Source organism: Artibeus jamaicensis, unplaced genomic scaffold, assembly GCF_021234435.1.
Source record: "Artibeus jamaicensis isolate MK-2021 breed Jamaican fruit bat unplaced genomic scaffold, CSHL_Jam_final contig_233, whole genome shotgun sequence".
NCBI lineage: Eukaryota > Metazoa > Chordata > Mammalia > Chiroptera > Phyllostomidae > Artibeus > Artibeus jamaicensis.
Genome location: NW_026521486.1, coordinates 17,768,288 through 17,780,865, shown reverse-complemented (window position 1 = coordinate 17,780,865; position 12,578 = coordinate 17,768,288).

The window sequence follows — 12,578 nt, the reverse complement described above, 5'->3', positions numbered from 1 at the left end:
CCAACTTGAGCCTGGAAGGAAAGGCCCACCTGTTCCCCTTCCCTTCTTGCCAGTAGCTAGAATGCCAGGATCTTGGGCGACCATCTTGGACTATAAAATGCAAATTATGAGGAAGGAGAACAGAGCAACAAGCCAAGATCCCAGCAATGAGCTGTGAGGCTCTCTGTGATCCAGCCTTGCATAAACTCTCTGGCCTCAGCTGCCACTGCTCTCCCATTGACCACTCCACTACGAGAACACTGGCCTCTTTGCTGCTCCCAGCAAGGCACACACTGTCTTGCCAGAGGGCCTTTGTATTGCTGAAAACTCTCCCCACATATCCTCATGGCTCGCTCCCTCACCCTCTCCAGGTCTTTACTCAAATATCGCCTTTCCAGTGAGATATCCTCTGACCACCTTGTTGAGAATATCAATAGTATCCTCTCCCCCAATTCTTGCTACCCCTATACTTGCTTTATTTTTCCCCACAGAGCATTTAACCCTGTATAACATGCTGAACATATTACTTTTTATAATGTCCAATTGCCTTGTTGATCCTACTAGAATATCAACTCCATGAAGACAGGGATGTCTTCTCTTTCATTCACCACTGTGTTCTTCAGGCCTGAAACAATGCCTAGAATATAGCAGATGACTAATCTGTGTTGAATGAATGAAATGGAGAAAAGTAGGCCAGGTCCTTGACACTGTGAACTACCCATACCACCTTAAACTCAGAGAGGGATAAAACCACTGTTTTAAGTTCACTGTTACATTGTTTTGTTACAGTAGACAAACCAGTACTGAACTAGCATAGATACAATAATTCTCTGTTTCAGTGGAGGTGAAACAATGCTCCACTACCGCATCATGCTCAACTTCCAGGCTGGGCTCCACCAAAAAGGGGTAAACTGGTTCAGTAAGACAGCCAAGGCCACTGCACCCACAGAGTTCACAGCTCAGTGAAGAGGCTGGCTCTAATCACATAATCGCTCCACCAGATACGGAGAGTTGTCGGTGCGACAAAGAGGCGGCAATGAAGATGGATAAAGGGAAGACTCGACCTGGTGGGGGAGCCTTGAGGAAAAGACAGGGAGAGGGCTGATATTTGGACAGCGAAGAAGCCTTGTTTTGAGAAGGAGGAAAGTGAACAAACTTCCAGGCAAAGGGACCAGCAAATGCCAAATATCAGCGGGGGAGGTGTGGCAAATATAAGAGATCGTGGGAGGCCTGCCGGTAGGAGCAGACAGCGGAGGTGTGCTGTCTGGAGCAGCCTGAGAGGTGGGAACTGAGGAGTTTTGATTGTTCCTCACAAACAATAGAAGCCCAAGAAGTGTGTTAGGCAGGAGGGCAGGCACCGTGCGGGATACCAGCACCCTCGCTTTCAGAAACATCTCTGCAACCTTGTGCCTCTCTCCAGCTAAGCCTCTCCCCTGGGATGAGGAAAGATGAGCCCTGTTCCTGTTACAGCTCCTTTATTCGCTGCCTCAAAAATTAGTTGCAAGAACTTGCCCCGGAGACAATGGGATGCAAATGCAGACGACGTAGAATAGTAATAACATAAACATTATGAAACAATGCAAACCAGTTGGGCCCCCCATGGAGAAATAATCCCCATGCTCCTTTCCAAATTGTCTTTATGGAAATTTCATAAAATTTGCCATTATTAAAACTGAGTAGCAATTATTTTTTTCTTTGGTTCATCAGTTGTGGGAGGAAAATTAATTGTGTTCTCCTTCCTTTCTGGAGTTTATCAGATAGAAAGGAGGCAACAAGGATTGACAGGACAGGGGCCTCTGTGGATGGAAAGAAAGCAGGAGAACTTGGGGGACGTTATCACAGATGTGGCTTTAGAGGTGGCAGCGGTTAAGAGTGGTAGCAGCAGATGCGGCCGTGCTAACAAGTGTGCTCAGGAAGCCGAAGTCATTATGGTATGTTGACATAACATTTGCCAGCTTCACAGGGGCCATCATTGTAAATTAGATTTAATATTGATCAGGCTGTTCACAATCAGGGCCAGGAGAAAATTGGACATAGAGTTCTTAGTCAAAATTGGCTCTTAAGAGTCTGCTTTCTAATTAACATAGAAGAACAGAAATCCAGGGCCTGTCTGGCTGACCCAGCGTGGCAGTAACTGCTCTCCTGTTCCCTGAGGATAGTACAGAAGTGACAGCAATTTCCACTGCCTTTCTATTTTCTCTCCCAGGTCAGTTCTGCTGCGCAGGCGCAAGGGAGAAAGGGTGAGAGGTGGGCTGTGGTGAAGGAAATGGGGGTTTTCAGACTACAGATGGCTGCATTTCTCCTTTCAGCCTTCACCTCAGAGAGCCAAGAGACTTTGTAAAGAAATTTGATTTGCCCTTAGTCTAGTTTTTGAAACAAGAGGACTTGACATCTCTGAACTTCAATTTCTTTTTCCATAGAACAGAAATATTACTTCCTCCTACCTGGGAGGACTAAATGGAATAATGCATTTATTATACATTCAGCAAAGATCAGCTATATTTTTCAGTGCTATTACAAATGGTTATTATGGCCCTTGTTAAGATATGGTTTGTCCTGTGAGATAATAATATTAATAATATTAATAGCAGCTCCCACTAATAATAGCAGTGGGAGCATGACATCTAATATTTTGCTTTAAAAGCAGTCAGTGGCCAGGACAACTCTGATGTAAGAACCAGAAAGCAGCCCCCGGGCCAGTTGAGATACCTGTGTTTCCCTCTGCCAACTGCAGCTCCCATCCAGGGGCTTTAAGAATCCATGAACCTGTAGGTTCTCATTTTTGCATCTCTTCCACGTGAGCTTCAGGTAGACCTAGTACTTCTCAGGGCTTATTACCTTCACCATTCATGGACTTGCCAGGAAGGAAACTCACTGGGATCAGAGACCAAGCCTGTATAGAGCACGAGTGGACTTTTTAAACACCTATGATGATCCAACACAGAATCACTGTCAGCCCTGACCAAGTGCTAGGCCAAGTGCTATGTCAAGACTGAGGTGATGGGGTGGAATGGAATGCCCTTAGGAGGCACTCAGAAGGCCCAAAACCGCAAGTCTGGACAGTTGGATAAGGACTCCTTCTAAACATGATATGAGTGGGACCTCCACCCCTGGTGGGCTGTAAGAAATCAGACCTTCAACCATTCGGTGCTCAATCTTGGCTGTACCACAAGTCATACTTGGAGCCCTGGAAGACGTCCACCCCACCAATCGTGTGGTGCCACAGTAGCCTCTTGGCTCGAGACCCATGCCCACCTCTCCACCTGCAGACACCGCCAGTGACTGGGACTTTCACATCGGATGCTCACCCTGCTTGCTTCTATCACATGAGCTCCCCTCCCTGCGTGTAAACTGCATGTGACTCTACTGGCTCACTGGGGAGATGTCCCTAACATCCCTGGCATTGTGGAAAAACACACACATTGAGTGACTCCTTTTGGGGATGCTCCCTTGCTCACCACAGCCTGACTTATGTTTGGCTCTCTGACACCTTACTCAGAACTTGGCCTGTAAAAGCAGGGCCAGAACTGGGCCAAAGCAATGGCGGCTCCTTGGGCATAAAATCTAATGGGCCAATCACTTTCAGGCACCAACCCTGAGAGTGAACACCTCCTTAAATTTTGTGCCCTGTGAGCTTTGCTTGTGTCACTCAGGTCCTGACTCTCCTTAGAAAAGATGCTTCATCAAGATGACATGAATACATGAAAGAAGTAAGAAAAAGATCCCCCAACTGTTCTCTTATCCAAACTCTGGGCCCTGGGTCTGCAGTCCTTTGCAAGCCTGCATATGCATAGGAAGATTTTGAGACAAGAAAGATTTTAGAAATTTGCTTTACCAACAATAAATACAAAAATACCTGTCTATAAAAACCCAAACAGTCCCAGATTTGTCTCACCTGCAAAGAGTTCTGAGCTTCATGGAGTTATTGGGTCTTCAAAATTAATTGCAAAACTCAAGTCCACCCAGAAACATCTGCTGCCTTTCAGTAAAAGCCTAAGCAGATAACAGAAAGAAAACAAGTCCAGGTCCCAGCTCCCCATTTACTGGTTTACAAAGCCTGCTTCCTCTTGCTCCTTCTAACAATTTCCAGGAAGAGTCAAGCAGGCCTATATTCTGGTGGGATTTTGTTCTGTCCCCAAGGATCATTTCTTGTAAAATAAACACCTTTCTATAGGAAAAAAATTTTATTTCCCTGTAACTATAACCCATTATTCAATTCTAGTCCCCTCCTCCAACTCCATTAGCTCTCTCCCCTCCCAGCTATAAGCCCTCATACACCCTCCCAGTTCTCACTTTAGCGAGCTATCTAGTCTTGGACTCCAAACTGCACCTATGGAAACTTGTTTATAGGATAAGACTACACATGAGAAATTTTCATAAATGTATATGATAAACTTAATAATATACATACAGGGTAAGGCAAAAGTAGGCATACAGTTGTTCGTGTGGAAAGTAGTACAAAAATTAATAAACAATAATACAAGAATAAACTGTTTCATGTACTCACAACTGTATGCTGACTTTTGCCTCATCCTATATACACAAAAGCATCCAGACAATGATAAACCACTAACATCTCAATCCCTGATTATGTATTACTACATGTCAAACCTTATTTCATTTTATCCTGCTACTAATTAACTCCGTTTTCTCTCCTATAAAATGTACTGCGTGGACTGTTTTTCCATTATCTTCTTTAAATTTTCAGGCATCCGTTGCAGGGCTACCCAGGTTACTGGATGTCCTCAGGAGCCTGGGGCTCGACTGACTTATACACTGGAGTTCATATCCGTCCATTTTCCCTACCCAGCACGCATCCCCATTTCTGGAAATACCTCCCCAATTTTCTTTTAGAAACCACTTCTCCCCCTCTCAGACCATGTGCACTGGGTGGGACTGACTCTTCCATGGTTTCTGAGTTGGGCGTGGGTCCTCGGTCTGGCCAATCAGATGGTGCCACATCTTCTCAGCCCCTGTGATTGCCCAAGGGTAGGCAATGCCATTCTGAAGGCAGAATGATGGGATGCAGACCCAGACTATTAGCTAGAATTATTAGAGAAGACAGTCCTTTTCTACACAGGATGACTAGGAGCTGGGAGTTGCTAAGTTACCACTTTGCCTTTATATAGGAGCACCCTGCCGGCAGAAAGGAGACCTGGCACTGGGGAAGAAAGATTCCTGCACACCTCGAGTGCACTTTTGGAGCCACCTATGCGAGAAGTTGGACTCTATGGTTACATAAACCAATTTTTTTTCACTTAAGCCAATATGTGATATATGATATACTCATCCAGCAATGATTTAAATCAGGTGGAAAATACTGACTTCCATAACGATCCAACAACTTGGCCCAGATCGGCTATTGCCACTGTCTTCACAATCAGACCTGTCAGGCATACACCCAAGTGATCTGTCCAAATTGACCCCAAAACAGGCTACTGCATATTTTCTCATTCATTATCCCTAAGTATGTGATGGTGGGGTGGGTAGGTCCCATCCCCTTTCAGAGAGAGCAACGTCAACACAGAGAACATCAGGTTTTTGATGATTCCCTCCCCAATGGGACTGACATGCATGTAAGAAACCCAGTTGTTCAGGCTCCAGTTAAATACCTGAGTGACAAGAGCTGGGGCCCAAATAGAGGAGTGTTTTATTTTGCACTCCAGAATGGCAGAGATTAGGTGAGTGCACCTTCACACCCAGGAGCTGCAGAGGCTAATGAAAGCTGAAATGAGCCAGGAGCTGGCATGCTGGGCGAGGGGAAATGGATGGGTTCGGGAGGAGGCTGCGGCAGGGAGCCTCTCACAGGCAGCCATCCTTAATTGTAGGAGCAATAATGCTGACGCCGCAGGGGCCAGAGGCTTGGCAGAAGTCGGATGTTGCCTAAATGAGACCACACCGAGTTCTTAAACCTCTATCTTGGTCAATAAGACCTGACTGGCCCAAAGGCAGAGGCGATGCTAAAACGGCCTTTACATAAATCTTCAGCCTATAGAGCAGATTCCATGAGAAAGTTCCAGAAGCACCATGATAGCTACAGGCACAATCTCACTCCCAAAGGACCTGCAGGCCGATGTAGCCCATCCTTCTCTGGTGTATTTACAAGATTTCTAGTCTATTTAGGTCTCCCTCTAAATGTATGTCTTTCCTTTCTCTTTGCTTCTTTGAACTGGGGTATCTCCTACTGAACAGCGTGAGGGAGAAGGCAATGCTGGATGGAATAACACACTTTTAATGATGTGAAACAAAGCTTTAATCACCATGGTTATTTACAAAATAATGTCTTTCTTGCATTTGATTTAATAGCACTTTATCCAGAGCTTTCATCAAAACAACTACCCATCTGACTTATTGGAAGATTATATTAAATGTCAGAAGAGCTCCCCGTACTCATAAAGTGCTTCCTTGCCAATCAGGATTTTAATTTCGGATGGGGAAATAATAAATACAACAATTATTGAACACTGTGACATTAACTGATAAAGATACCCGTTCCCCTTGAATTATCAATTACACATTGGCATAAAAAAAATAGATTAGTGACAATTTAATCCCACATCTGGTGACCTTTAAGTAATGTTGTAACACTTCACAGCTTTGTCATTAGAATGTCATCAGCCTCCTCTCTGAAAGAAATGATACCTAACTGCTTCATTTTAGAACAGTCTCCAAAGTTTGCTAATGTTTAATATCTGGTAACAAATCTAGTGGGGTATAGAAGACCCAGATGTACCAAGCAACTCAGTCAGTAGCAATTTTCAAAATAATCCTATTATAAGTTACCGCAAGAGAGATATTAGGGAGAGTCAAAAACTCATAGAATCATAATGAACGTTGCATCCTTGGGGAGACCTGCTCACTGCCAGACCCTCCTGGTGGGTAAATATATTGATACCAGCACTGGGGGTGTCAATTGGCCAAATCCATCAAGATTTTAAATGCATATTGCTTTCTCCTCAACAATTCTGCTTCTAGAGACCGTCTATAGTAATATTTATACATGGGCACAAAAAACTGTCCATCCCAGCACTGTACACAATGTCAACCATATCAAAACCGTGACTAACCTAAATTTCCATTAGAAGAGAAACATTAAATAAATTGGTACACCTGCTTAATGGTATCTCGTGCAGCCACTAAAGAAAATGAACTGACCAATGTCCTGGCATGGTAATTTCTTTGTTCTCTCCTGTCGACACTCTGCATCCTGCTTACCAGAAAATCTTCCTGGACTCCTTTAAACTATGACCAGAAGCCAACCACTTCTTACCTCCTCCCATGCTTCCACCCTGATTCAAACCACCACCATCTTTCCCCCAAATGCCCACAATCACCTACTAACAGGTCTCCCACTTCGACCTTTTCTCCCAAAGAGTCTATTCGGAACACAGCAGCCTAAGGATTTTTTTTCAAATGTAATTCAGATCAAGTCCTTCTTGATATCAAAACCTAATACTGACCTCCCATGTCACTCAGCATAAAAGCCAAGTCCTCACAATGGCATAGAAGGCCCTGCATGATCAACTTATTCTTTCCACCCTAGAAATTATCTCTCTGGCTCCTCATTCCTCACCTGTCTCCCTCCCTCAAATCCTTGCTTATCCTGCTTTAGCCCAACTGACTTTCTTTCTATTCCTCAATCATGCAGAGCCTCAGATCTTTGCACTGGCTGTTCCTTCTGCCTGGAACACTCTTTCCCAGATACCCACATGCTCACACCTTTACATCCTTCAAATCTTTGTCCTAATACCACCTTCTCAATAAAGCCCACCATGACCACCACATGCAAAATTGAAAAGTGTCATCCTTGGCCACTTTAATTCCATTTTCTTTCTTCCATAACACTTATTTTTAAACTTTCTGCATAGTTTACTTTGCTGCTATGTCATTTGCTTATTGTCCACAGCCTCCCCTCCCCACTAGAATGTAAACACAAAAAGAACAAGGAGCTTTGTCTGCTTTATTCATTGATGTAGCCCAAGAGCCTTGAACAGTAACTAACATATAGTAAGTGCTCAATAAACATTTGCTGAACATATGAATGAATGGACATACTAAAGTTATGAACATAATAAAAAGATACAACAAGCACTAAACTAAGTGCTTTACGTATATTATGTTATTTAATCCTTATATCAATGCTAGCAGGAGCTGGAAGAGTAGAAGAGGGGGGTGAAGTGTTATGATTCCATCCTGTAGCTGAAGAAAACTGAAAACCAGAAGGTTCGTAACTCAACCAAATGACATTTTAATGAGCAGCAGAATGAATGAGGAGGGAGAAGATGACGTGCAAGCCTCTCTCCCTGTTAAATGGGAGATCCTAACCCCTTTGCCCAAATGTAGCCCAACCTGTTAAAAAGCTACATATCCCCTCGATCTCTTGCTCCTTTTTTGGATTTCCAAAATATCAACCATTTAGATGAATGTCATTAAATTGAACGGTGCTTTAACCTTATATACCATAAAAATTAAGTGTAGTCTTGGGTAAAATGATGGGTGAGGTCCTATGCCTTCAAGTTTCCTTCAAGCTTTCTGACTGCGTTATTAAATTTCAAATTATATTTTGCTTCTGTGGGTGGCGCTTTGGTTTATTTTTGTCATAAGGGCCTGTATCTATCTCTCCCTCTTGTCCAACTTAGTAGCTTTCATCATAAACAGCAATCAGGGAAACGTGAGGGTTTTTTATGAGATAGTTAAATCCAAAGTGGGGCTCCTTGTATTTTGGAAAAATTTTAATGTGAGCATATTTGCTTTTGGATCTATGAATACAATTTCATTCTGGAGACTCCTATTTTAAGAGTGAGATCAATTTTAGTTAAGTCATGGGTAAAAGAATAGGCTATTTGTAATATAAACATGTTTAAAAATAATATGTTTTGAACATGTTAAAAATAATTTCTATAAACTACAAACATTCTGGTTTTTTTTTAAACTGGTCATGTATCTAGGATCTAGGAGGTACACTGGAATGTTTTAAAGAAGAAACACCTTCATGATTATTTAGAACTGCTTCTAGGACCAGTGGTTAACCCTATGAGTCTCAGCACTGATCTGGAGAATTTACGGGGTGGAAACGAAGCAGGCTCTGCAGGTGCCCACCCACTCCCTTCTGGGCCACACCACAGTCAACATGTCGGTCTGATTCCTAATGGCCAGACTCTGCATCCTCTGACTGAGGAGTTGCTTTGGCCTCCTGAGCCTCTTTGGTCCAAGCACCCAGGCCAGAGTGTCAGGAACTGCCCTTGGAACTATCCCTCAGATCCGGGGCTTGGTATATAAATACCCCAAATCCCTCACTCTGTAGGGTCACTATGGGGTATATGATGTACACGTGCTCCTAGTGTGTGGCCCAGTGAAGCTCCGTCATTGGTAACTTGCCAGACAACATGTTCTTAATAAGCATCCTTCCTTTTTATATCTCAATTTTCCCCTCCCTAACCAGTGTACCCAGGATCCACCTCCGGGGCAACCTGAAGCAGCTGCCTTCCTTTGGGGGCTTAGCTCTAAGTCAAAAAGAGAAAGGACGAGGAAGAGAAAAATAAGTTTCTGCCAGTTTCTTTTCATCACACCATCCTACCACCTGAAAGCCTGATTCATTTTATGCCCCCGCTGCCCCTCCCCCTTGACTGCTATCTACCTTCTTTATCCAAATGTGCCTCTGCAACCTTTCCGCAGGGGCCTCACACATCTGAGATCTCATCCCTGAGTCCCTGAGGCCTACAGCCTCCTCGCCTTCCAAAATTACCTGAAACTCAAAGTGGATTTGCATCCACTTGGGCAGCTGGTTCTATGCTCAGCTTGGCAAAGCCAGGCTTCTCTGAAATGAATCCCTTGGTCATCTCCTCCTTCTTCTTACTCCCATCCTACCCTACATACTGTTGCTGGGAAGGGCACATCCCTAGCAGTTTGTAGTGCAAATGACAATCATCCAAATAACAATCATCACTAACAGAATATGCATCAACAAAGTCTGACACTTGATGAGTTCAAAGCATTTCTCCTAGTACTGCAAATCCCATTACCATGCAACAAAGAACAGCTAGTTGTTAGGAATTAATAATGAGAAATAAGTATAGATGATAGTTTAGCTGACACTGTCATATTTTAATACAATATGTTCTGAAATATTTGCTCCTTTGGGTTGTGAATGTGCTATTTTTGTCACTAATAGGCATATAGGAGCCTAGTAGAAATGAGAAGTTTTCTCAAAGAAACGTATGCATTCTGGGATTTCTCTGATAAGGGGAAGGGGTCAACATGCCTGTAGTTCCTGCTCTTCATTAAGATTCTGCTTCCGTACTGCATAATGTGAGTAGTATTAATTTCCTAAACACTCGTGCACAGCAGCTGCTAACCAATTTCCATAACAGCATCCCTATTCTACAGGCATTTTTAAAGGGGGAAGGATGTCTGCTGACTGTCTGCCAGAAAGAAATTCTCATCTTAACCCACTTCCAAGTCATTCCAGACGGAAAGAAGGATGCTATTAGGAATGCCGACACCCCACTCACAGAGTTGTCTGGGATTGAACATGCTGCCCTGCACCCAGGGCCAGCGCAGGTGGAATGAGCTGTGGGCTCGTACACTAAGTTGCATCTTTCCTCTACACACCTTTGTTTTTTATTTTTTATTTTATGTTATTGTTGCTCTGTTACAGTTGTCCCAATTTTCTTCTATTGTTCTCCCCTTCCCTGGGCCCCCTCCCCCACTCCCACAGTCAATTCCCACCCTGTTGTTCATGTCCATAGGTCATGTATACTGGTTCTTTAACTAGGCCTTTCCCCTTCTTTCCTACCTTATCTCCCTCCCCTCTCCCCTCTGGTCACTGTCAGTTTGTTCCTTGTTTCCAAGCCTCTGGTTCTATTTTGCTTGTTTGGTTTTTTTTGTTCATTAGGTTCCACTTATAGGTGAAATTATAAGGTATTTGTCCTTCACCTCCAGGCTTATTTCACTTAGCATAATTCTCTCCAGCTTCATCCATGCTGTCATGAAGGGTAGGAGCTCCTTCTTTCTTTCTGCTGCCTAGTATTCCATTGTGTAAATGTACTGGTTTTTTGATTCACTCATTTATTGAGGGGCATTTAGACTGTTTCCAGCACTTGGCTATTGTAAATTGTGCTGCTATGAACATTGGGGTGCATAGGTTCTCTTGTACTGGTAATTCAGGATTCTTAGGGTATAATACTAGTTGTGGAACTGCTGGATCAAAAGGCAGTTCCATTTTTAGTTTTCTGAGGAAATTCCATACTGTTTTCCACAGTGGCTACACCAATCTGCACTCTCACCAACAGTGCACTAGGGTTCCCTTTTCTCCACAACCTCACCATCACTTGTTTGTTGATTTGCTAATGATGGCCATTCTGACCAGTATGAGGTGGTACCTCATTGTGGTTTTAATTTGTATCTCTCTGATGGCTAGTGATGTTGAGCATCCTTTCATATGCCCTCTGTATGTCCTCCTTGGAGAAATTTCTATTCTTTGCCCATTTTTTAATTGGTTTGTTTGTCCTCCCAGCATTGAGTTGTATGAGTTCTTTATATATTTTGGAGATCAAACCCTTGTCTGAGGTATTGTTGACAAATATGTTTTCCCATACAGTTGGTTTCCTCTTTATTTTGCTGATGCTTTCTTTAGCTGAGCAGAAGCTTTTTAATTTGATGTAGCCCAATTTGTTTATTCTTTCCTTGATTTCCCTTGCCCTAGAGAAAATACTACTGCATGGGATATCTGAAGTTTTGCTGCCTACGTTTTCCTCTAGGACTTTATGGTCCTCGACACACCTTTGTGGTGGCCTGGTTCGTATGTCCTAGACCAGCTAATAACCTGGGCATTTCTACAGCCCCTGTCAGACAGAGTACAAACTGCTTCTCCTTCCCCCTGATCCATGCCCCTCAAGTTCCAGTGAGACAGGTTGCAGTGGAAGCTGTCCACACTATTTCCAAAAAGGCAGTGTGACTGGACCACTCTAGACCCCTTGCATTTCAGAGGCTTGCCCTCAGAGCATCCTCCACCCAACCTGTTCCAGCAAACACCAGGATGTCCAGGCTCACAATCCGTATATAATTCCAAGTGTTTTCATTATATTCATTCCATGGCTGGGCTTCTCTTTTCTTCTCTTCGTCCTGCCCTCTGCCATGACGAAGAACAACTACTTTTACAAACTTGAACACTATTAAATCTTTTTCTTCCCTCCAGTAGTCCTGTCCTTTTGGATATCTAGGAAGAGATTTATTATAGGAAATTGGCTCCCATAGTTATGGAGGCTGAGAAGTTCTGTGATCTGCTGTCTGTAAGCTAGAGACCCAGGAAAATCAGTGGTGTAGTTCCAATTCAAGTTCAAAGGCCTGCGAACTAAAGAGATTCTCCAATAATATCCAACTTTGCATTCATTCACCTTTGCAGTCCATCCTCTTTACCTTCATATTCAACCCCCAACCTGTCTCTCCAACCTTGCTTTCCACATCTCCTTTGCAAGTGCCCCACAATCCCACCACAGGAGTTGACCTTGCCACTTGCCCCAAATAAAACATGCCAGGTCAGTCTGAAGTTTTTACTCAACCTGCCACCTCCGGCTAGATAGCTCACCTGCTTCTATCCT